Raw genomic sequence first — 23,138 nt, 5'->3', positions numbered from 1 at the left:
CTGTGTCCCGGCTGGATCTGCAGGGGTGGAGTCCAGTTCCGATCGAAACCGAGCAATTTTGTCCGCCAAGAACTGACTATATTCCTCAGCCTTTCCCTGTATGGGGTTCCCCGTCTCCCTCCTATTTAGGAGGGAGCGGGTTATCCTAAACAGGGCGGCTGGGCGAGACTCGGCGGACGCTACCAAGGAGGCAATGTGTGATCTTTTGGCAGTTCTCAATGCCCAAATATACTCCTTGGTGCAGGCTGTCAACAATGCTCGGTTCGATACGGACCTATCGGATCTCCACCGGTGCTCTAGGCGTCTCCTCCGGCGCTTTATCTCGCGGAGCTCCTCGGTGAACCAAGGGGGTCTCCGCGAGCTGCTGACCCGGAGGGGCCGTAGTGGCGCAATTCGGTCTAGAGACTCCGATGCCGCCGAGTGCCAGGCGGCAGCAATAGTCTCCGCCGAACTGTGGGCGAGAGCATCTGGAATGACCCCAAGCTCCGTCTGGAACCTAACAGGGTCCATCAGTCGCCTGGGGCGGAACCACCTGGTCGGTTCCTCCTCCCTACGGTGGGGGTTTGGCCTCCGGAAGTCTAGCCTCAGTAGGTAGTGGTCTGACCACGACAGGGGAATGATCTCATTTCCCCTCAGACCAAGATCATAACTCCACTGCTCCGAGAGGAATACGAGGTCGAGTGTATGTCCTGCCAAGTGGGTAGGGCCTCGAATTACCTGGGTCAGGCCCATGGCTGTCATGGAGGCCATGAACTCCTGCGCTCCATCAGAGTGTTCACCGAGCGAAGGCAAATTGAAGTCCCCCAGAACCATTAGTCTAGGGAACTCAATTGCTAGCTCGGCTATTGACTCGAGGAGCGCAGGGAGGGCCGCTGCAACGCAGTTGGGAGGCAGGTACGTTAGCAGCAAACCCGCTTGACCCTTGAGGTCCAACTTCACTAGCAGGGACTCACACCCGACAAGCTCCGGAGCAGGGATCCTACGAGGAGCTAAAGACTCCCGGACTACAATAGCCACACCGCCACCCCTTCCCTGGGCTCTCGGCTGATGAAGCACCTGAAACCCGTCTGGGCACAGCTCTACGAGGGGGACTCCTCCCTCCGTGCCCAGCCATGTTTCAGTAATACATGCCAGGTCTGCCCCCTCGTCTACAATCAAGTCCCGGACGAGGGGAGCCTTATGGATAACAGACCTGGCATTTAGCGACAGCAGCCTGAGACCAGGGTCCTGATCGCTCACGCCATCTGACCTTGGAGTGGGACTCATAGGGCCGGAAGGAGGGATCTCTGCAATATAGCGAACCCTCCTTCCCCTATAATGGCCAGCCCTAAAGTCCCCGCCATATCTGCCTCTCCCTGTTATGACCGCAATGCTCCGACTCTCTCCCGTGGGCAAAATTCCCCCAACCACCCCAATGGCCCCCGCTTGGCCCGCCAGGTCCTCCGAATCAGGCATACTCAGACACTCACACAGGCAGTCCCCACAGTATAATTAAAACACAAAAGAATACAGCAATAATAGTACTAAAAGTGGGTCTTTCATACTAACTCATTCAGTCCCACGCACTCAACATACCCATTTAAAATTGCGCAACACAGAATTTAAAATTATAGGTTCCAGAAGAGCCAGCCTCCCTTCCTCCAGTTCCAGAGAAATCCAGGGCCAAAGTCCAAGAACCGTATTCTATAAATAGTTGCAGATGGAGGGGGGGCAGAGCACAGGTCCCAGATATCAGCCAACACCCGCTTTGCAAACTCACACCCTCCAAATCCAGATAAAGCGTGGTATAGTAAACAATAACGGTCCATAGGAGATAAAACGGTAGTATACAGGGGGGTATCTTATCTTCCCCTTCTCCTGAAGTCCTGGAACGGCCAAAGTCTATATGTCCAAAGTTTACAAGTGACTGGAACCAGTTAGAAGGGGGAAAGGGGGGGTGCCAACTTAATGTCCAGTTTTTAAAACGCCAAGTTCCTGTCCCTGAAACTGCCATCCTCTATCACTTCCTTCCCCAAACCAAATGCACCATAAGTATGTATACCATAAAATATCAGGATGTTAAACAGATGGTCGTTGCTCAGTGGTAGCAGGTGGTGGGGAAGAGCAGTTGTTCCGGGCCAATGCCGATGGTCGCAGGCCAGGCAGTAAAACTCGCATTAAGTGAGAACAGATAGGCAGGCAAACGTGGCTCCACAGTAGCAGGGGGAGACAGGAAAAGAAAGAAGTTGTCCAACCACGGGAGGGATAAAAGGAGAGGCTCCAAGGTGAGAGGGTAGGCACTAAAATACAGGATAGAGGAGGGGCGGGTGTTCAGGCAAACTATGATGGTAGTGGCTAATTGCCACTTAGTTCGTTCGCCCAAGCCACAGTAATTTCCTCCTCTTTGCCATGATGGTTATGGTAATAGTAAAGATGATAATAGCCAGTTTCAAATCCCCCAAGCTCACCGTTCCTTTTCTGGCTATAGATAAAAATCCAAAGTTCCTCTCCACTGAATCCAGAGTTCCTCTCCACTAAAATCCAGAGTTCTTCTCCAAGCCCCAACACTGTTTAGATCTAAAAAGAACAGTGGGGGGGCAATCGTGAAAACAAAAAGCTCAGACTGCCATTTTCCATTCAATTCCTGCTGCCACCATTCCGCTGCTCTAAGGCACCTTCCAGGACCGGGGCTCACCAGGGCTCACCCAATAGGGCAGGCGACCTTCAGGGGCATCCAGGGCACCAGGTAGCCAAGATGTTAAAGACGCCAACCGTCCGCGTCTCGCCGCCGCCGCCCTCGCTCGGTGGATCAGCTGTTGGGTTGCTCAGCTGTTAAGCGCAATGGAGCCTTCGGGAGCGATGTTTTTAAAAGATTTTTCGTCCGGTCCTGGGGATTCTGATGTCTTAATCTCACCCAGGCTCTTTCCGGAGAATGCTACATCACACATCGCAGAGTGAGGGCAAGAGTGTGAGAGTTCACTTTTGATGAAGAATCTTTGTTCCCTGGGGAAAAAAACCCAAAGTAACATAAAAGTAAGTTTTCAGGTGTTTTCTTACTTCTTCTTTTCTCCAAATGGTGGTAAAATCCATTACCATTTTCAGCCTTGGAGGAGATTCTGCAAGCAGGAAAAAAGGTTTGGAGGACTACAAGGGGCCAGGTTTCTTATCAGCTAACCCTAACCCTACATTCTCAGTGAGTTACACCACTCCCTATAAGTTACAGCATAATTAGTTTGCATTCAAGCTAGCATAATGGATGCACCAATCCATTAGGGTTTAGCAGCTTTTGCAAACCAGACCATTATGGCTTGTTCAGCAAAACCAATGATGCCCCAGCTACATTCTTTTATACCCTTAATTCTTAAGGAAGACTCTAAGAAACTAACGATGTAATTATATTCCATCCTAGGAAAAGTGGTTGATTTTTCAGAGCAGTTGGGGAAAAAATCCAATACAGTATTTGAGGTAGGGTAATGTCTTCAGACTATGAAGATTATCATGGCTCAATCATTATAATTGGCATAATCATTATCATAGCAGTATTTTATCTTTGCTCACAGTTGTCTATGGAGAAGAAGAGAAGCAAACTACAACATGGGCCACAATTTGCATTATATGTTAAAGCCTACATATGAGGTACACCAGGGTGGCATTTTGCAATGATGTCCCCATTGGTACCACCATTTTGGCACCATCATAATTTGCTACACATGAGCCAGAGGTGGGTTCCTACCAGTTTGCACCTATTCGGTAGAAACGGTTCGTCAAATCTACCAAACCGGTTAGAAGAGGTTCTACCAGCCTACATAAAAATGTTTCTGGCCTTGATATTTGAAGGAAGAACTTTTCTTGTAGATACCTCCTTAAGTAGAATTTCTCCAGTCTCTCTGTAATCCACCATTGGGAACTGTCCATTCTAAGAAGTAGAAATAAGTGTCATGTTGAATACAGTACCCAGATGAGAAATTACCTTCTCCCTAGAGCAGTGTTTTTCAACCACCATGTTTGGAGTTGGAGTCCATACAACTTTAGGTTGCTCAGGCTGGAAAACACTGCCCTAGTGATTTAATTGACATAGTGCTGACCTCATTTCAGCACTAGCTTAAGCTCTGGTTATTCTTATGCAAATTTATAAACTCAGTCAAACCTCAGTTTACACTTTGTCCTTTTAACTGTATTGGCATAACATATTAATTAGAGAGGGAGGGAGAAACAGGATAGGTAGGTAGGTAGGTAGGTAGGTAGGTAGGTAGGTAGGTAGGTAGGTAGGTAGGTAGGTAGGAGAGGTGGGTTCCTACCAGTTCGCACCTATTCGGTAGAACCGGTTCATCAAATCTACCGAACCGGTTAGAAGAAGTTCCACCAGTGGACCCGTAAAGCAGGCCACACCTACAGAAGAGGTTCCAAAAATTTTGGAAACCCACCACTGGTCCTTGGATATGATTATTCTACACTATCATGCTCATATTTATAAAACTCAGTGCCTCTGTGAAAGGTAAGGATGACTACTGCGTTTGTGGTGCAATCAGAACATTGCATGTGTTGAAGTTGTTTTAACGCAAACCAAAGATGCCTTTTAAAAAACAAGTTTACATCATATTCTTATGCATGCCAGTGCTGTGTGTGGGGTAATTTAAGGTGGTTCTGACAAGTGTTGTCGGCATCTTCATATCCGGTCACATGGGCGGCATGCCACTCTCACAAAGGAGGCTACACCCACAGAGTAGGTTCGAACAATTTTTGAAACCCACCACTGACATGAGCCATGGTGGCACAGCGGTTAGAATGCAGTATTGCGGGCTAACTTTGCCCACTGCCAGGAATTCGATCCTGCCAGAGCTCAAGGTTGACTCAGCCTTCCATCCTTCCGAGGTTGTTAAAATGAGGAGCCAGATTCTTGGGGACAATATGCTGACGTTGTTAACTGCTCAAAGAGTGCTGTAAAGCACTAGGCAGTGGTATATAAATCTAAGTGCTATTGCTGTCCTGATCTTGCTTCCCTTAAACAAACGATAAAGAGATTGCAAAACAGGGAAGCACCAAGCAAGTTGCACTTCAGATACCATTTTGCACTTCAGAAATAATTGCTTTGCTTTTGAATGCTTAGACGGGGCCAATTTGGCCTCAGTTCAGAAACCCAAGTATCTCTCCATTGACAAATAATCCATATAACTTTATCCTTGACAAAATCAGAATCCACCCTCCACTTCCAAAAGGAATCCTGGCTGCAGGCTTGAACGATTGCTAGTTTTAAACATGCCATAATAAAAATGATTTTAACAGAAGTTTTGCAAAACTAGCTATATAAAGGACCTGTACCTAATCAAAATGTAGTATTAATAGCAATTGCAGTATGTAGTAACAGCGTGGTTCCTGCTGAAAGCTACGGTCACCTTTTAATGGCACTGATGAGTAATTTATTGCTGTATCTCAGCAAAATTAAGGCGACCCGCTTAGTGTTCCTGGTGTTAAGGAAAAGAAAAAAAAATACTATGTTTAAAAGATCATTATCAAAACACAAGAATTATTCTAAAATTAATTTAATATAGGCTTCTTCTGTTCTTAGAGCTTGTTCCCATGCCTGAGAACTGACTTTTGTCCATATTTGAGCCCTACAATTGCATATAACTAGCATACAAATTTCAAAAGCTCAGAGGAAAGGCATTAAATATCAGGGAAACTATCCTCCATAGTGAAAGCTATTAAAGTGTGGCATAGTTTTTTCCCAACAGGAATTAGAAATGCTCCATTAGTTTCAACATTAGAAAACTACACTGGACAAAGCAATATGCTTCAGGGAACCATCTTATATTAACAGGAGGAATGGAGTCAGTCTCCTTTACGGGTAAGAAGAAAAAGGTGGAATAAGGAAGATTACTGCAATACCCTAGAAACAGCAAGGAAATGACTTTGCCAAGGATACTTTTTTTAAAAAAGACTCACAAGCTGTTCAAATGAGGTTGAGCAAAAGAGAAGTTGGCATAATGAGGCAAGCAAAAATAAGAGGGCAATGAACACGGATTAAATTTCTTATTTGGACGTTTGGTAAATGTGGCACTCATTCATCAGGCATGTCTTTGTTCAAATAAGTTCTGTTTGGCTACTTTAGGCTAACTGCGGCTCCCATAATCCCCAACTATTGACTGAGTTTACAGGGGATAGTTCAACCAGTTGCCCAAAAGTTTTAAAAAGACCAGCAAATTATGTTTAAATCAGAGGTGTCCTTTTACAGACCTTCTCTAAATCCAGATTTGGTGCCCAGTTTATCAACAGGCCATTTTTCTGCATGACTCATCTGGAATTCAAATCATAGCACTCTTTTATGCTACCTTATCACCAGGAGTCATCATTGTGATCCTGAAAAATTAGAAACCGTTTACTAGGTGTCAGATGAAAATCCCAATGCCTTTTAAGAAACATTGGCTCATCTAGTGCAGGCTTTTGGTGCAGGTGTGGGATTCAAAAACCTTTACTACTGGTTCTCTGGCGTAGCTTGGTGGGCATGGCAGGGGAAGGATACTGTAAAATCTCAATTCCCTTCCCACTCCAGGGGAAGATTACTGCAAAATCTCCATTCCCTCCAGAGGTGGGTGTCAGCGTTCCAAGTATCATGTAGAATTAAATCAGAGTCCAAGGCAAAACGATCCTTAAAGTTCCAATTTAATAAAGCAAACATCTTAGCACATCTGTGTTAATCCCAATTCTGGAAATTACATCAGAATTCCACCCAGTTAAAAGTTCATGATCTTGTCCCCACACCCACAATCCATCACATGGTCCAATTTTCTTCTTCCACGCTGGCGTCTCCACCTAGCTGCTTCCGGTCAGGTGTAAAAGTGTGGAGACAAAAGATGACCTTGGCTTCTAATAAAGAATGACAACAATATATTCCACAATCCTACTCCTGTCTATTCCCCCCTCCCCGCCAAAATTCTGAAAGGAATATAAATGCAGGCCTGACAGTGGGTTGCTCCCGGTTCAGACCAGTTCGTGTGAACCAGTAGTGACAGCTTGCTGGCCATGCCCCCGAACCAGCCCCCTTGGACACTCACCCTGCCTCGCCTTTGCCACGTGGATCCACAGAACTGCCTCCTCCTGCCTACACACAGGTAAGCATTGGCACTAGCCCCCCTCCCCACTGGCCAGTGACTTCTGAAGCCCCTGGCATTGCAGCTGCCCCCCCCTCACTGCCACTTGGAGCACCAGGTGGTGGAACGGCAGCAAGCTCCAAGCGGTGGATGCGGTGGCAGGGGTGAGCAGGAAAAACTGCTGAAGGGGATCCTCGCTCACCTTTTGCCACCTGGCTGGCACTCCAAGCGGTGGGGGTGAGTTCCAAGCGGCGAGAGAAAGGTGAGTGAGGATCCCCCTCAGCATTTTTTCCTGCCAGTGGAAAAAATGCTGAGAGCTCAACCCTGCTGCCTCCTGGAGCTCCAAGCGGAAGAGGTCCTTGGCTGTTGCAAAGAAGTGGGGCTCTGGGTGCGCCACACCCACTTCATTCTCTTTGATAGCTGCTTTGCAAGCAAGGTGCAAAGGGCTCTCAAAGAGAACAAAGCGGGTGTGCCACACCCAGAATTGCCGCTTCTTTGCAAAAGCTGAGGATGGAAGAGTTCACTCAGGAGCAATGCTGGCGAGCATTGTCCTATTCCAGGTTGGACCACAACTATAGCAATAGCAGTTAGACTTATATACCGCTTCATAGGGCTTTCAGCCCTCTCTAAGCGGTTTACAGAGTCAGCATATCGCCCCCAACAATCCGGGTCCTCAATTCACCCACCTGGGAAGGATGGAAGGCTGAGTCAACCTTGAGCCTGGTGAGATTTGAACAGACGAACTGCAGAACTGCAGTCAGCTGAAGTAGCCTGCAGTGCTGCACTCTAACCACTGCGCCACCTCGGTTCTCTGTACAACTGTACCCAAACTCGGGGCTCGGAATATGTGAAAGGCCATATTACTTGTCTTTACTACTAATTGATTAATCAACACGGCTTCTGTTTATACGTATTTATTTTGTGGATGTTTTAATTGTTTTAATGTCTTTTAAATTGTTTTAGAATTTTGGAATTATAAGCTGTCCAGTGTCACTTGGTTGAATTGGATGGCTGTAGAAAATGAATGGATGGATGGATGGATGGATGGATGGGCACTCCTTCTCGATGATGATGATGATGATGATGATGATGATGATGATGATGATGATGATGATGATGATTTTTTCTTCATGACAAAAACATTCTGACTTCCTTCTTCTCTGAAGTATGAACTCTATGTCACAATCTCTATTCGTGGCAATACAGAACCTTAGCCAATGTATCTTCTTGACATTATGCAGTGGGGCTATATACATATTTAGCACAACAAACAATATAAAAGTCCTTTATGAATTAGCCTTTGTTGGTTTGAGTCTGCCTTAATGTTCTCGTTGTCTTTCATTCACCAAAAGGTTTATTTGGGGGCATTAGTTCCAGATACTAAACTTGCATATGCAGTTTGACATTTCAATAGGCAGTCATCTGCAAATATCATTTATTTCAGGCATTTTCTCACCTCTACTTTATTTTCTATTAGAATAATTCCTTTAAAAATGTTAAGAATGTATTTTGAAGGTCTTCACACACACACACACACACACACACACACACACACACACACACCTCCCTTCTCCCAGAGATCCTCCGTGATGGCAATTCGCTGACTATCTGCTACTAATCTGTATCCTTTGCTTAACAACCTTCACTTCAAATGCTTGGCAAACCACAATGTCTGCCCTTTAATAGGAAATACTGCAGCTGAAAGGCAGGGGAGATTTTCATTTCATTATGATATTGTAAATAAGCTACAACCAAGTACTTAAACTAAAGAGTAGCTTTGAAAATCCAAGCAGTTGAGAGTTATTCTTTTGGCATGTAAGCCAGTGGTGAGATTCAATTTTTTTTACTACCCGTTGTGTGGATGTGGCTTGGTGGGTGTGGCTTGGTGGCTATGGCAAGGGAAGGATACTGTAAAATCTCCATTCCCTCCCCACTCCATGGGAAGGTTACTGCAAAATCCCCATTCCCCCCTCCCCCCGATTAGCTGGGACTTGAGAGGCAGAGAATAGATGCGGGCAGGAACAATCAGAGGTGGTGTTTTAATGAGTTAATGATTTTTACTCAGCAATATATTGTCAGAAGAAACTGGTAGACCATTTATCCCATAGCAAACCAAATGAGTCCAAAGTTTTTGTTCCTTTTTAATGGAAGAGAGGGGAAGCAAAGGGACAGGACTCTTAAATGATAATGAGTGACACTATTTGAGGGAATACCTTACATAAAAAACTCCCATCCTTATCTAGTCATAACAATATGGTAGAGGTTGACCATTTTTCAAGCAGAAAGCATGAAGGAGGCAAGTTGGCATGCTACCCTTGTCATTTAAAAAAATCACAAATTGATTGATTGATTTGTTGATTGATTGCCTGCTACCGAGTCATTGATTCTTAGTGACCATATATATAAATTTTATCCATGACAACCTGTGCTTTCAAGTCTTTCAACAGTGTACTCATTGGTACTTAAACGGAGCCCATTCATCTTGCTGATCATTGTCCTTTTTTTCTCTTTCTTTCCTTTTCCCAGGATTACAGTCTTCTCCAGAGAGCTAGATCTTAATGCAATGTGTCTGAAGTAGGATAATGTGAGCCTGATTATTTTGTCTCAAGTGAGCACTCTGGGTTGATTCGTTCAATGATCCATTTGTTTGTTTGCTTCGCTCTCCATGGTAGTCCCAAAAGTCTTCTTCAGTGCCAAAGTTCAAATATCAACACTATTTCTATCCTGTTTGACTTTCCTTTCTAACTTCTATTAAGTATCACAGGGAATAACGCTGCTTGCATAATTCTGATTTTTGTAGGTAAGTCTAGGCACACCACCAAAGGTGAGTTCCTATTGGTTTGCACCGGTTCGGTAGAACCGGTTGGTCAAATCTACCGAACCATTGAGAGGAGATTCCACCGGTGGACCCGGAAGTAAGTTCCGGAATGCCTCGGAATGCTGACATCATCTTGGTCACTCCCACCCATTCACATGGCCAGCAAGCCACTCCCACCCAGTCACATGGCCGGCAAGCCACTCCCACAAAAGCAGGCCACACCCACAGAGTAGGTTCCAAAATTTTTTGAAACCCACCACTGCACACCACAGCATCCAAATATCTTTACCAAGATATTTGTGGCTACTGTTGATATTTGATCCTAAAATGCAGAAGCTATCAATTTTTTTACCTATATCTTCATTATCAATTCTAAACCAGATTATTATATCTGTTGTCTTTAGTTTGGTCCACTTAATATTTAATTTTAGTTCTGTTTTTCACTGCATTCCTAAACTTTGATTATCAGAGCTAATAGATCTTTTGCACTTTCGGCTATCCCAATTGTATCATTAGCATAGCAGTTATTATTGTTTATTCCTCCAATTTCAAAACTAATCTCACCTTTTTCTAATCCAGCTTTTTTAAATATTTATTTAGCGTATAGAGCATCTAAATAAGAGGAAAGTGCAAAACCTTTGTCTTTTTCTTTTGCCAACCTGGAGCCAGTCTGTTCTGTCCATACTGTGACTTCCTGTTTCATGTAAGAACAATGAAATGTTCTGGGATTCCTGCTCTTTTAAGCCCCATCTGCAGGTTATCATAATCAACACAACTGAATACATTTCTTTATTAAATGAAGCACATACTTTATTTTGCATTCTTTAGCTTTCTCAATTATCCAACATGCATCACAATAATATCTCATGTTTTTCAGCTTTTTGTAAAACCAGCATAAATATTTGGTACCTCTTTTTTGATTCAGGGGTCTAATCTCTGTGGGTTGATCATAAACATTATTTTGTTTAGCATGAGAAATTAAGACTATTATTTGTTTGTACATCTTAATTCTGTCTCTGTCTCTCTGTCTGTGTGTCTATGTCTGTGTCTGTGTGAGTTAGTGTGTGTGTGTGTTGTGTGTGTGTGTGTGTGTGTGTGTGTGTGTGTGTGTGTGTGTGTGTGTGTGTGTGTGTATTCCGGTGTTATATACTGGAGTATAGATTGACCTCCTGGGTGACCCTGGTGGGATAATTTACTCTTGCTATGCGCTCCTGATGTTCTGTGCATATCCCTCCCAGAAATATATTCAGGCAGCATAGCAGGACTTGAGGAGAAATCCAGTGGTGAGATTCAGCCAGTTTGCACCACTTCGGAAGAACTGGTTGTTAAGTTTCTGAGCAGTTTAGTGAACTGGTTGCTGGAAGAAATCATTAGGGCAGAGAACCAGTTGTTAAATTATTCAATCCCACCACGGGAGAAATCTCATGAGGTCTTCCATAAAAACATTGACATTTCATGAGAGCTTGCATTGGAATGTGTAGAATGAGCCAAATGAACATCTGAGATCTTGAATGATTGCAGGTAAAATTCCATAAGATTTTGGTACTCTGGGCAAAGTCTCCTGATATTTTATTCTCTTTATGCAAGATAATATGCAAATATACCACACCTTTACATGATTAGGCTATCCTGTACAATTGAGAGCATTTTACAGTTTTGTGAATTGAACATTTAGGGGGAACTGTAGGTGCTGTTTAGGGTAACTCAGATCTCCCGGTACCCATAAATACCATATTGCCACCCTGTATGAGAAGGGAACCTCTGCAAGCCATTCTTCTATTCCCAAAGCAGAAACCCACTAGGGGAGAGAAATAGGCATCTGAAGTGGTTGGGTGCGGTTGGATCCAGCCAAGTAGAACAGAAGCTTGGAAAAAAGTTAATGAACATTGCAAAACATAGATAGTTGTTTCCACAAGTTAAAATATTGCAAAGGAAACCTCAGCTGTTTCCCTACAGCCACTCTTTTCCCAAGCTCTATTCGTGGTTTAATAAACATAGTTTTAAGCTTTTCAACTTATTTCACATTCATTATTTCCTTGTAATACTTATAGCCATTCTGTAAGGTAAGATGACGATGACATCCACAAAAAGATCTTGACTACGTCACCTGCTGTGGATGGTATGGAGCAGACTATTCTAATTGGTGCTTTAGCCATTTAATTACCATATTTCTTCAGTTCACTCTCTCTCTCTCTCTCATATCCAAGAAGCACTACTGGGATCCCAAGAGGAGGCCATGAGCAGATTGATACTTTAATCTGCTTTTTTCACAATACAGTAGATCAGTGGTGGGATGCTGCCGGTTTAACAACTGGTTCAGTGAGTGCATGCTTTGTGCACGCACATGCGCTTTGTGCATGCGCGCCTAAAGCGCTTGCACACAGTGCTGAAAATGGAGCATTTAGAAGCTCAGCTGCTTACCTTCCAAGTCAACAATGGTAAGTAGAACAGCGAGGGGGGAGAAATCAGCTGGGCCACGTGATTGAAATGAGCTAGAAAGCAGGAAATAAAGGACAGGATAGGATAGGGGCAGGTGGGCAGGGCCAACTGATCATCAGAGTTACCGGTTCACCTGAACTGGTCCGAACCAGCTGAATACCACCTCTGTGGTAGATCCCTCTCACAATCCTGGTGTCAGCGTTCCAAGTATCATGTAGAATTAAATCAGAGTCCAAGGCAAAATGATCCTTAAAGTTCCAATTTAATAAAGCAGACATCTTAGCACATTGCTGTGGAATCCCAATTCTGGAAATTACATCAGAATCCCACCCAGTTAAAAGTTCATGATTTTGTCCCCACACCCACAATCCAGCACATGGTCCAATCTTCTTCTTCTATGCTGTCATCTCCACCCAGCTACTTCCAGTCAGGTGTAAAAAGTGCGGAGACAAAAGATGACCTTGGTCTTCTAGAAAAGAATGACAACAATACATTTCACAATCCTACTCCTGTCTATTCCTCCCTCCCATCAACTATACTAATGAAACAGCATAATGAAATAAGAGAAAGTGTGGCAGGCCAAAATTCTAAAAGGAATATAATTGCAGGCCTGACACTTGGCTTCATACATACACACACAAACACACATCTATTCCTTAGGCATCTTTTCCTCAGTGGAGGCACATTTAGCTTAGGAAACTCCAAAAGGTATAATCCTCAATTAAATTTAATGATAGCTTTCTTAAAGCCGTACTTGTTTCCAACCCCAAAAGAATGAAAGGACAGGCTGATAAACTGAAGGAAGTCATCCTATCACATTTCACTGCAGCCTATTTGCTTCCTCAGTCTTCAAAACAAGCATAATCGAGCACATGTTCCATTTTCAGTATAACTTTCAACATAACCTTCCAACCTTACTTCTCTTATATTCAACAGCCATGAGAGAGGCAAGTTGTTCACGAACCATCAACTTGTTCTCATATTATGAGCTGCCTTAGGAATACATTCGCAAAGTTGCAAAGCATCTATTTACCAACTCACACTGGACCAGGATGGTAGAATATTGCTCACAACTAACAGTGAAGAGGTTTTAATCTTGCAATGAATTGATTCAGGGTGGTGGTAGTGGTGGTGATAGTGGTGGTGGTGATGGTGAAAGTGGTGGTGATGGTGATGGTGATAGAGTAGATTTCTTTTTAATAGGACCTTTCCCAAAAACATCACTTACATTTATCTAGGTCACAGATGATTTACTTTTGAGTCTTTTTCAGCTATTGATGGAAAGCATTTGTTCATTAAGTATAAGCAGACAATGCTTGGAGATATTTTGCAAAAATTGATGGCAAAAGCCCAGAGACAATACATAAGCTATCCATTTTTGTCTTTCAAGACAAAAAGAAGCAGGTTTAGATTTTTCTCCTTTTTATTTTGTGTTCTTTTTAAACAAGAACAAGAAAGGAATGCCTCTTGCTGAACATGTGTGCCTTGGGAACAAGTTAGAAGACTCAAAGTGAAAACCAATAGTAGGTTGTAATAAAAATTCTTTCACTCAACTTTCCATGTGCATTATCTGCTGCACCTAAATAGCCTGCTGGAAAGGAAAATGAATACATACAGGTAAAACCTGCTGCCTTGGCCAAAGCATGGTCACAAACACTCAATCCATAAGAAGGCTTGTTGGTATGTTCTCTCCCCGCCCCCTTCACCCAGGGGTGGGTTTCAACCAGTTCGCGGCAGTCCCCGCGAACCGGTTGGTCGGCGAACCCGTAAGTAAGTAACTTCCGGGAACGGCGAAGGGCCCACCCTCCCGCCCGCGTTCCTTACCTGGTTTTGACGAGTTCTGCGCTTCCACGCATGCGCAGGATGCATACAGCGCCTGCGCGATCCTCCAGGAGCAGCTGGAGCATCGCACAGACGCTAGTACGCATGTGTGTGCTGCGCGCGTGCACGAGGACACCGCCGGCCCCGTTCCAACCGAACCGGTTGGAACGGGGCGAGAAACCCACCCCTGCCTTCACCCCACATATATTAGCCAAAGAGAGCTTCCATGTAATTATGTCTTTGCACTGAGATTTTGGTTCATACAATTCAGCTACCCACCCACCCTTCTTAGGATGCTTTCCCATTATATTAATGTGACTCCTTAGACCAGGGATCCTCAAACTATGTCCTGCGGGCCAGATACAGCCTGCTGAAGCCATTAATATGGACCACACGGGACCATAAAGCTGCTCACACCCATCCACTCACAAAATCACCTAGCCACGCTCACCTAGCTGTTCCGGCTCCCCAAGAGTATGAGAGACTGTGAATTAGTCCCCTGTTTAAAAGGTTTGAGGACCCCTGCTTTAGAGAGATATGTAGCATCTCAGCTTTATAAAGGTTGTCCAATCTCAGCCTTTCAGATAGATTGTGAGATGCCTCTTCTCTCAAGAAAAGAAGAGGATATTGAAGATGGAGGTCAGCCACAGTTTTTCCTGGTAAAATTAGGTGTAAAAGCAGAGTTATCTTACTCGTTGCTTTATGGAGACCAGTGGGAATGTGCTACCCAGGAAATTGTCCTGCGCAGACTGTTATACCTTCCCAACAGCTAGTAGTAGTCCATAATATAATATAATCCCAACTGAATGAAACCAAGATTTCGGCATAAGTGATTGAAACATGTGACCTTGTGTGGGGAGCCCAAAGGAGCATGCAGTTGTGATGTTGGTTGATGTCATGAGAACCTTCTTTTTGCCTTTGTCAACTAATTTTAACAAGCTCAATTATTCTTGCTTCCTTAAAATATTTTGATTTTTGTTTTTAAATTATTCTAATACTTTAATTTTTATATTCTGTTTTACATTTTGATGTTTTATTGTATGCCACCCAGAAATCCTCTTTGAGAGAGATGGGCAGTTCAAAAATGTAAAAAATAAATAAATAATATAATATAATTTATAATAATATAATGTAATGTAATGCAATGCAATGCAATATAATACTATTTAATACAATACAATACAACACAAAACAACACAATACAACACAATACAATACGATGCTATGAGTCCAGAGCTTTATTAATGCCTTTATATTAGCCCAATTTTTCTCAAGTTAAATCTGATCATACTGATGACAGTCGGTATGTTGTTATTTCCCAACATTGCAACAGCATGATAAACACATGGGAAGTAATTGAATCTTTTTCACCTTGTTAACCTGCTTAACAAGCTAACTGACTGCATAGTGTATCTTTGGAAGACAGAAATCAGGAGGCAAGTTCACAAAGAAGAAAATGTTTCTAAGTGTCATAGCAGTTGTTTAAAAAAATCATCATCATTCATTATTGTTTTAATAATGATTATTGGAACTTCTTGTTCAGTAACCTAAACAAATTGTAAGTTCTGTCCAGCTTGCTTTCCTGTCTTCCACTAGACCTCAGGGCAAGAGAATTAAGGTGGCAATTTTGTCCAGCAGGCCTGTCTTTTGTATGGATAGTGATAGTGCACAAGATAATGGTCTCAATAAACTTTATAATTCTGGAAGGCAAGGGAATAGCTATTTTGTTCAAACCATGGTCAGCATCTTGGAAAGAACACTGGATTCACAGTCTACATTTTCTAATGACTGTTGGAAATTGCTTGTTAAGTGCTTATAGGAATCTTTGGATTGACAAGTCCAATAAGTGTGAAAACCCAGGGAGAGGTTCCATCAGTCCTCAGTGAAAGAATTTTTAAATACAAGTCTAAGTAGCAAAATTAATCAGTAGCAAAAAAAGATTAGTAGAACTTTGACTTTGAAAAATTACAAATGGGCTCAGGGTTTTGAATTCTTTAAAGAAAATGATAGCATGAGACTTTTAAGGCTGGATACTAGAGGGAATTAAAAGGGGACTAAATCAAAGGAGAAGAATACTTAACTTTGACTTGCTAATACAGAAGAGAGCAAAATATTTTAACGTTGGACATATTGAAGGGTATTTTTGAACAATGGACCCAGAAATTAATTTTAAGAGTGTCAGTCTCTATCAACAGACTATGTTTAAAAGAAGTTATGGAAGAGGAATCAGTTTTAGCAGGAAAGACTGAGAATGATTTGAAAGTAGGCTTAAAAATGAGAGACTACAAGAAGATATGGAAACATTGTTATATTGGACATACAAAGAAATCAGCTGATATTTTAATAATTAAAAATAATATTGAAGTAACCCAATAATATTGAAGTAACCTGGATGACAAAAGTGGCTACTTAAAGTTTTTTTTAAAGAATTTTGTGAGACGAGACAAAGAAACAATGAAAAGAAAACAAATTCTAAAATATTATTTAAAGGGATTAAAGATAATAGCAATAGTTAGACTTATATACCGCTTCATAGGGCTTTCAGCCCTCTCTAAGCGGTTTACAGAGTTGGCATATTGCCCCCAACAACAATCTGGGTCCTCATTTTACCCACCTCGGAAGGATGGAAGGCTGAGTCAACCTTGAGCCTGGTGGGATTTGAACAGCCGAACTGTTCAAAGATAAGGTTGCTAGAAATAAAAGGAAGGAATATAAAGTTGGTTTATTTGATCAAGGCTAAAATATATGTGTTTTTTGTGACCCATAATGGACTTTTGCTGACTGAAATGCTAGTTTTAGAAATTTGTTTATAGATAAAAGATGGGATATGTGAAGAAGAGATCATTTGCTATACAGAGAAGGTGATGAGTTGTTTATATGTGATGTATATATTTATTTTCTTTTTCTTTACTATTTTCTTTTTTCTTTCCTCTTTCTTCCTTTTTTCTGCAACTCCTACTTCTCATTCTTTGGTTTTTCTTCCAGAATCTATTAGTTTTTACTGCTGTAATTGCAATTCTGAACAAAATTACTATTTAAAAAAACCCAGTGACGAGAATAAAATGATCTTCCTAGGAATAAATGTTTACATGGCTACGCTCAAAGCTACACTTAAATGGAATAGGAGGATTAATTTTTCAGTCATCCAGTGAATTGGTAGAGAATTAATTCTTACCCACCCACCCCTCCCAAGAATTAATAAGAGAAGATATAGAAGGCTGATCATTTTTCCCAATGAAAAAGCCATCAGACACAACAAACAAATAGAATCTGGGGATAAGAGAGAAGAATCAGGAGTTATTCTGCGGGAGCATTAAGCAAGGCATCCATTTATCAATACAGCAAGGGAATACTGATAATGCAATCTGGAATGAAAATTTGTATTACATCAGTGTCTTTGTCATTACAATAGCAAAATATCTCACATGCAGAAGCACAATACGCTGCACTTTGCTAACATGTTACACTGGCTACTAATCTGTTGGGAAGGTCATATGGACATTTTCAATGCATTCCTATTATTGCTTTCTGTACAGTATTGATAACCTAGTTACTAACCCTTTCTCTTGATTCTTCATTCTTTCAGAATGGTAACGGAGCTTTTTCTTTTTCTAATCAAATCTTTATTTATTAGTGCCAAGGAGAGGGATTGCCTTTCTTTTTACTTTGTGTCTAAGCAGGGTGATTTATTAAGAAGTATTTCCACACCCTGTCTTTTATCAGTTCAGGCATTGTACTGCTATATCATTTTCCTGAGGTTTTAATCAGGGTTTGCAATTTAAATTTTTGAAAAGAGGTAGCCATAACACACTATAACTAGAACAGAATGGCCTATTTGGGGTTGTCTTTTTAGTGCAGAAAAGAGGACTGAAATTTAAGGTAGGTCTATTCACCATTTTGTAAACTGCAGTAATTATGTATGAAGATGGAGGAGGTTTGTTTTAAGCAGTTCAAGCCATAAAAATATCAATCTCTTGATCTGGAAAATATGGAGGATATCAGAGAATGATATCCCCACCTTCAAAATACTCTACATTTGAAATCAGTGAAGTTTGCACTTGGTCACCTGTCTGCAATATACTTTGGTAAGGCCACACTGGGAATATTGCATTCAATTTTGGTCAACACAATGTAAAAAAAGATATTGAGACACTAGAAAAAGTGCAGAGAAGAGCAACAAAGATGATTAGCAGACTGGAGGCTAAAACATATGAAGAATGGCTGCAGGAACTGGGTATGTCTAGTCTGATGAAAAAAAGGACTAGGGTTGACATGATAGCAGTGTTCCGATATCTCAGGGGTTGCCACACAGAAAAGGGGGGCATTTTAATCTCTAAAGCACCTGAGGGCAATACAAGAAGCACTGGATGGAAACTAGTCAAGGAGAGAAGCATTCTAAAACTAAGGAGAAATTTCCTGACAGTTAGAATAATTAATCAGTGGAACAACTTGCTTCCAGAAGTTGTGAATGCTCCAACACTGGACATTTTTAAGAAGATGTTGGATAACCATTTGTCTGAAGTGGTGTAGAGTTTCTTGCCTAAACAGGGGGCTGGACTAGAAGATCTCCAAGGTCCCTTCCAACTCTGTTATTCTATTATATTCTATTCTAATATACCCATAAAACCAGTTGGCATTTATTGCTACCTGCATGGTAAATCCATTATGTCTATTTGAAATAAAGATCCGGGATTCCATTCAGTCAATTCTCTAGTGCTGAAGTTGACTAGTAGTTTACTGGTTTCCACTTTAGGCATACGAATAAAGAGTAGTTAATTTAAACCAAGAATGAATGCTTCTAGGCTCCTCACAGTTACGCAAAAGACTAATCTAGCAATAGCAATAGCAATAGCAATAGCAGTAGACTTATATACCGCTTCATAGGCCTTTCAGGCCTCTCTAAGCGGTTTACAGAGAGTCAGCATATTGCCCCCAACAATCTGGGTCCTCATTTTACCCACCTCGGAAGGATGGAAGGCTGAGTCAATCCTGAGCCGGTGAGATTTGAACCGCTGACCTGCTGATCTAGCAGTAGCCTGCAGTGCTGCATTTAACCACTGCGCCACCTTGGCTCTTAATCTGAGACTTCATGAGGCTCCTTCATTTAACACTAAACAACGGCTCAGTGTTCTAAGTAAATTAAGCTAATAAAGATTAACAGAGTTGGAAGGGACTTTGAAGGTCTTCTAGTTCAACCCCTGCTCATGGAGGGAACACTATACCTTTTCAGATAAATGGCTTTGTCTGACCATTCCAATCTCTTCTTAAAAGCTTCCAATATTGGAGCCTCCATAACTTTTGGAGGAAAGTAGTCCCACTGTTTATTTGTTTTAACTGTCAGGAAATTCCTCCTTAATTCTAAGTTGCTTCTTTCCTTGTTTAGTTTCCATCTTTTCTTTCTTGTCCTGCCTTCAGGTGCTTTGGAGAATAGGTTGGCAACACCTTATATATCGGAAATTGCTATCACGTCACCCCTGCTCCTTTTCATTAAATTAAATATACGCATACCCAATTCAAGGAACTGTTCTTTATGCTTTGTAGCCTCCAGTCCCCTAATCATCTTTATTGTTCTTCTCTGTATTTTTTCTAGAGCACAGGTGTCAAACTTGCAATGTCACGTTACCATCACATGATGTTTCATGACATTTTTTTCCCTTCATGGAGCTGGGATGGGTGTGGCCTGCGTATGACACAGCTGGCCTGTGGGCTGCCTGTTTGACACCCCTGTTCTAGAGTCTCAACATCTTTTTTACATCATGGCGACCAAAACTGGATAAAGTATTACAAGTGTGGTCATACCAAGGCTTTCCAAATGTGGCCTTACCAAGGAAATACCTAACATACTTCTTCACCAGATAAGAGTCTGAATAAAGAGCGCCAAAATCAAAATGTGAATTTCGTGAATCCAGGCTAGAGAGCCAATTTGGTGTAGTGGTTAAGATGCTGGCCTAGAAACCAGTAGCCTCTAGTCCAGAGGTGGATTCCTACCAGTTCGGACCGGTTCGGCCAAACCGGTAGTGTTTTTGGGGCCTGGGTCACTGGAACCGGCAGTGAACCCAAGTCTGCCATGCCCCCAAACAGGGGTTCTCCTATGTGGCTGCCATCTTGATTTTCAGTTCTGTGCATGCGCAGAACAATTGTAATTGCAAGGGTTTTTTTTCTTTTTTTAACCTTTTGCACATGTGCAGACCTATTTTTGTGTAAATGTCTGGCGTGCGCATGAGCGAGCGAAGCGAGTGCGCATGCACAAAATTTTATATTTAAAATGTTATATTACTACCGAATCGGCAGTAATGCCCGGCTCAACCCACCCCTGCTCTAGTCACCTTAGGCATAAAAGCTACCCATCTCACAAGGTTGCTGTTATGGGGAATATAGGAGAAGGAAGGAGTATTAATTGTGTTTGCTACCTCGAGTTACCGGGAAAGTAGTAAGGGTGGAATACAAATCTAATAAATAAATAATAAAACAAAGCTATCCATTTCCCCCTAACTGCTGCAGAAAACTAACAAATGCTTATAGCACTTTATTCGTTAATAGAATAGGATGTAAATTTTATGCATGGTAGGCCTTTCTGAGGGAAATCTCCAAAACCAATGTGAAGAGATTCTGGAGTTTTACTGTTTTATTCGGGTTTTTTTTAAAGGAACACACAAAATCTCTTTTCCTTGAGATAGAATTAGATGACACATACAGACACGGTTGTCTGCTCCTGAAGGAATTAGGTTTGTTCAATTTCAGACTGATAGGAAGACAGCTTTTTGTACAAAAAGTCTTTATAAATTTGGGTATAGGAAAAAAGGATGTATTAATCTCCTAGTTTCATAGGTAAAGGTTCTTCTCTATGTGCTAGTCGTTCCCGACTCTAGGGGGCAGTGCTCATCTCTGTTTCAAAGCCGAAGAGCCAGCGCTGTCCAAAGACGTCTCTGTGTTCATGTGGCCGGCATGACTAAATGCTGAAGGCGCACGGAACACTTTCCCACCAAAGGTGGTTTCTATTTTTCTACTTGCACTTTTATGTGCTTTCGAACTGCTAAGTTGGCAGAAGCTGGGCAAGTAACGGGAGCTCACTCCTTTACGCGGCACTAGGAATTCGAACCATCGAACTTTGGACCTTTCTGATCAACAAGCTCAGAGTCTTAGCCACTGAGCCACCGCATCTCATAGTGAGCTCTAGTCAAAATACAGCTATTTGAGGGTACAGAGTCAATTTACATTGTATGGATTTGGGAAGCAGATATCTACCATTTTAGAGTGCTCCAAAGTATCAATAACCTCAGAATGCTTCCCAGTTTTGTTCAGGTTATGTCATTAGGATTCGTCTCATGAAAACAGAGACGATCCAAACCAAATCCACTTAACTTGGATTGCATAAACATGTATAAACTTGGATTGCATAAAAATAAGCAGGAAATAAATATAGTAAGCAAATTAATACTGTCAGACATAGAACTTGTTCTTTCGATTTGCATAACATGGAAACTGAAAAAATAATTTTATTTTCACTGGCATCCTCATTCCTTTCAGCCGTATCTTCAGTCATATCCATTAATTATTTTTTTCTATTTATTTGCCCAATTATTCCTATTATAAGAAAGTGCTTTAGAACATCACTAGAACAGAGAGCCCAAACATGGCAGCTTTCTTAATTCTGGAGTCAAAGAATTTGCCTTAATTCTCAACCAAGGCAAAATATATTTCAGGAATGGTCAGAGATTTCTACAACATATAGGACCTCTCAGTAATAGGACATCACTCTGGATATAATGAGTTGGGATGAAGGGACTAGAGCAGAAGACACAGATGATGCCTAGGAACAAAGCTTCTTGTATCCCAGCTAATCATTGACCAACATCTCCCCATTTTTCCAAACCTACCAGAATTTAGCCTGTTTCATCCAATATGCTGAACTCCCCTTTTCCTAATCACACACCATAACTTGTCTAATAAACTTACTGAACTCCATGTGGAGAAGACTGGGCTATTCAGTTCAAGCATGAATATTCACTGCAAATAATAATGCTTTATCAAATGCTAAAAGTATTTGGCTTGGAGATGGAAAATTACTGAATAGAATAACAGAATAAAAGAGCCAGAAAGGGCCTCGGCTGTCTGCTCAAGTAGGAGAATTGGTTGTCCAATTCTCTTCTTAAAAACTGTATCATGATGGTGCACCCATAACTTCTGAAGGCCAGCCTTCATTTCACTGGTTAATTGTTCTGTCAGGAAATTTCTCCTTATTTCTAGATTGGTTATCTCCTTGATTCGTTTCCATCTGTTGCTTCTTGATCTGCCTTCAGGTGCTTTGGAGAATTACTTGACCCCCCCCCCTCTTCTTTGTGGCAGCCCCTTGACTGACTAATCAAGAATATATATCCTGCATATTTTATTTATTGATGACAGGTGCTTTTATGCTGCCGCGGTTGAAAAAAGAAAGAATCCAAGCAACTAAAAGCAGTTAAGAAAGATTACTTTAAGAATCAGTTCATATTGGATTGACTTTTTAGAAAGGAGGAAGATCAAGGGAGAGACCTGTATGAGATTGGAAATATGCCCTAAATAATCATCCTATTTTTTAAAAAAGAGGAGGGAATGAGCTGTCATACAAGCAGCAACTCATTGGAAAGTGGACAGAAAACCTGCTACCCAGGAGACCCTGCATTGGCTTAATTATATTTTAACACATGCAAGTCAGTCCGAATCTTCTGACCGCATTCCTCAAAGGAAAGTTCCCAGATTCTACATATATTCATTATCGGCCTTTATGCACATATGCAAGTCAAGTCTTCATTTCCCTCAGAACTTCATGCTTAATCATTAAAACTAGAAGTGCAATCGGCACACTAAAATTCATTTACAATAATTTGGGACAATAGCTCCTCCTCCTTCTCTTTTCTGACTTTTACTGAGAAACGTATCATTCTTTCAGCACAAGGGAAGGCTCAGCAGTCAGCAACCTAGGGTGACTGATGGAGGCCATAATTCTGGCTAAA

The sequence above is a fragment of the Thamnophis sirtalis genome, unplaced genomic scaffold (assembly GCF_051295495.1).
Source record: "Thamnophis sirtalis isolate CommonGarterSnake01/CBP01778 unplaced genomic scaffold, rThaSir2_p1.2 scaffold_5, whole genome shotgun sequence".
Lineage (NCBI taxonomy): Eukaryota > Metazoa > Chordata > Lepidosauria > Squamata > Natricidae > Thamnophis > Thamnophis sirtalis.
Note: the sequence above shows the minus strand (reverse complement) of the source record.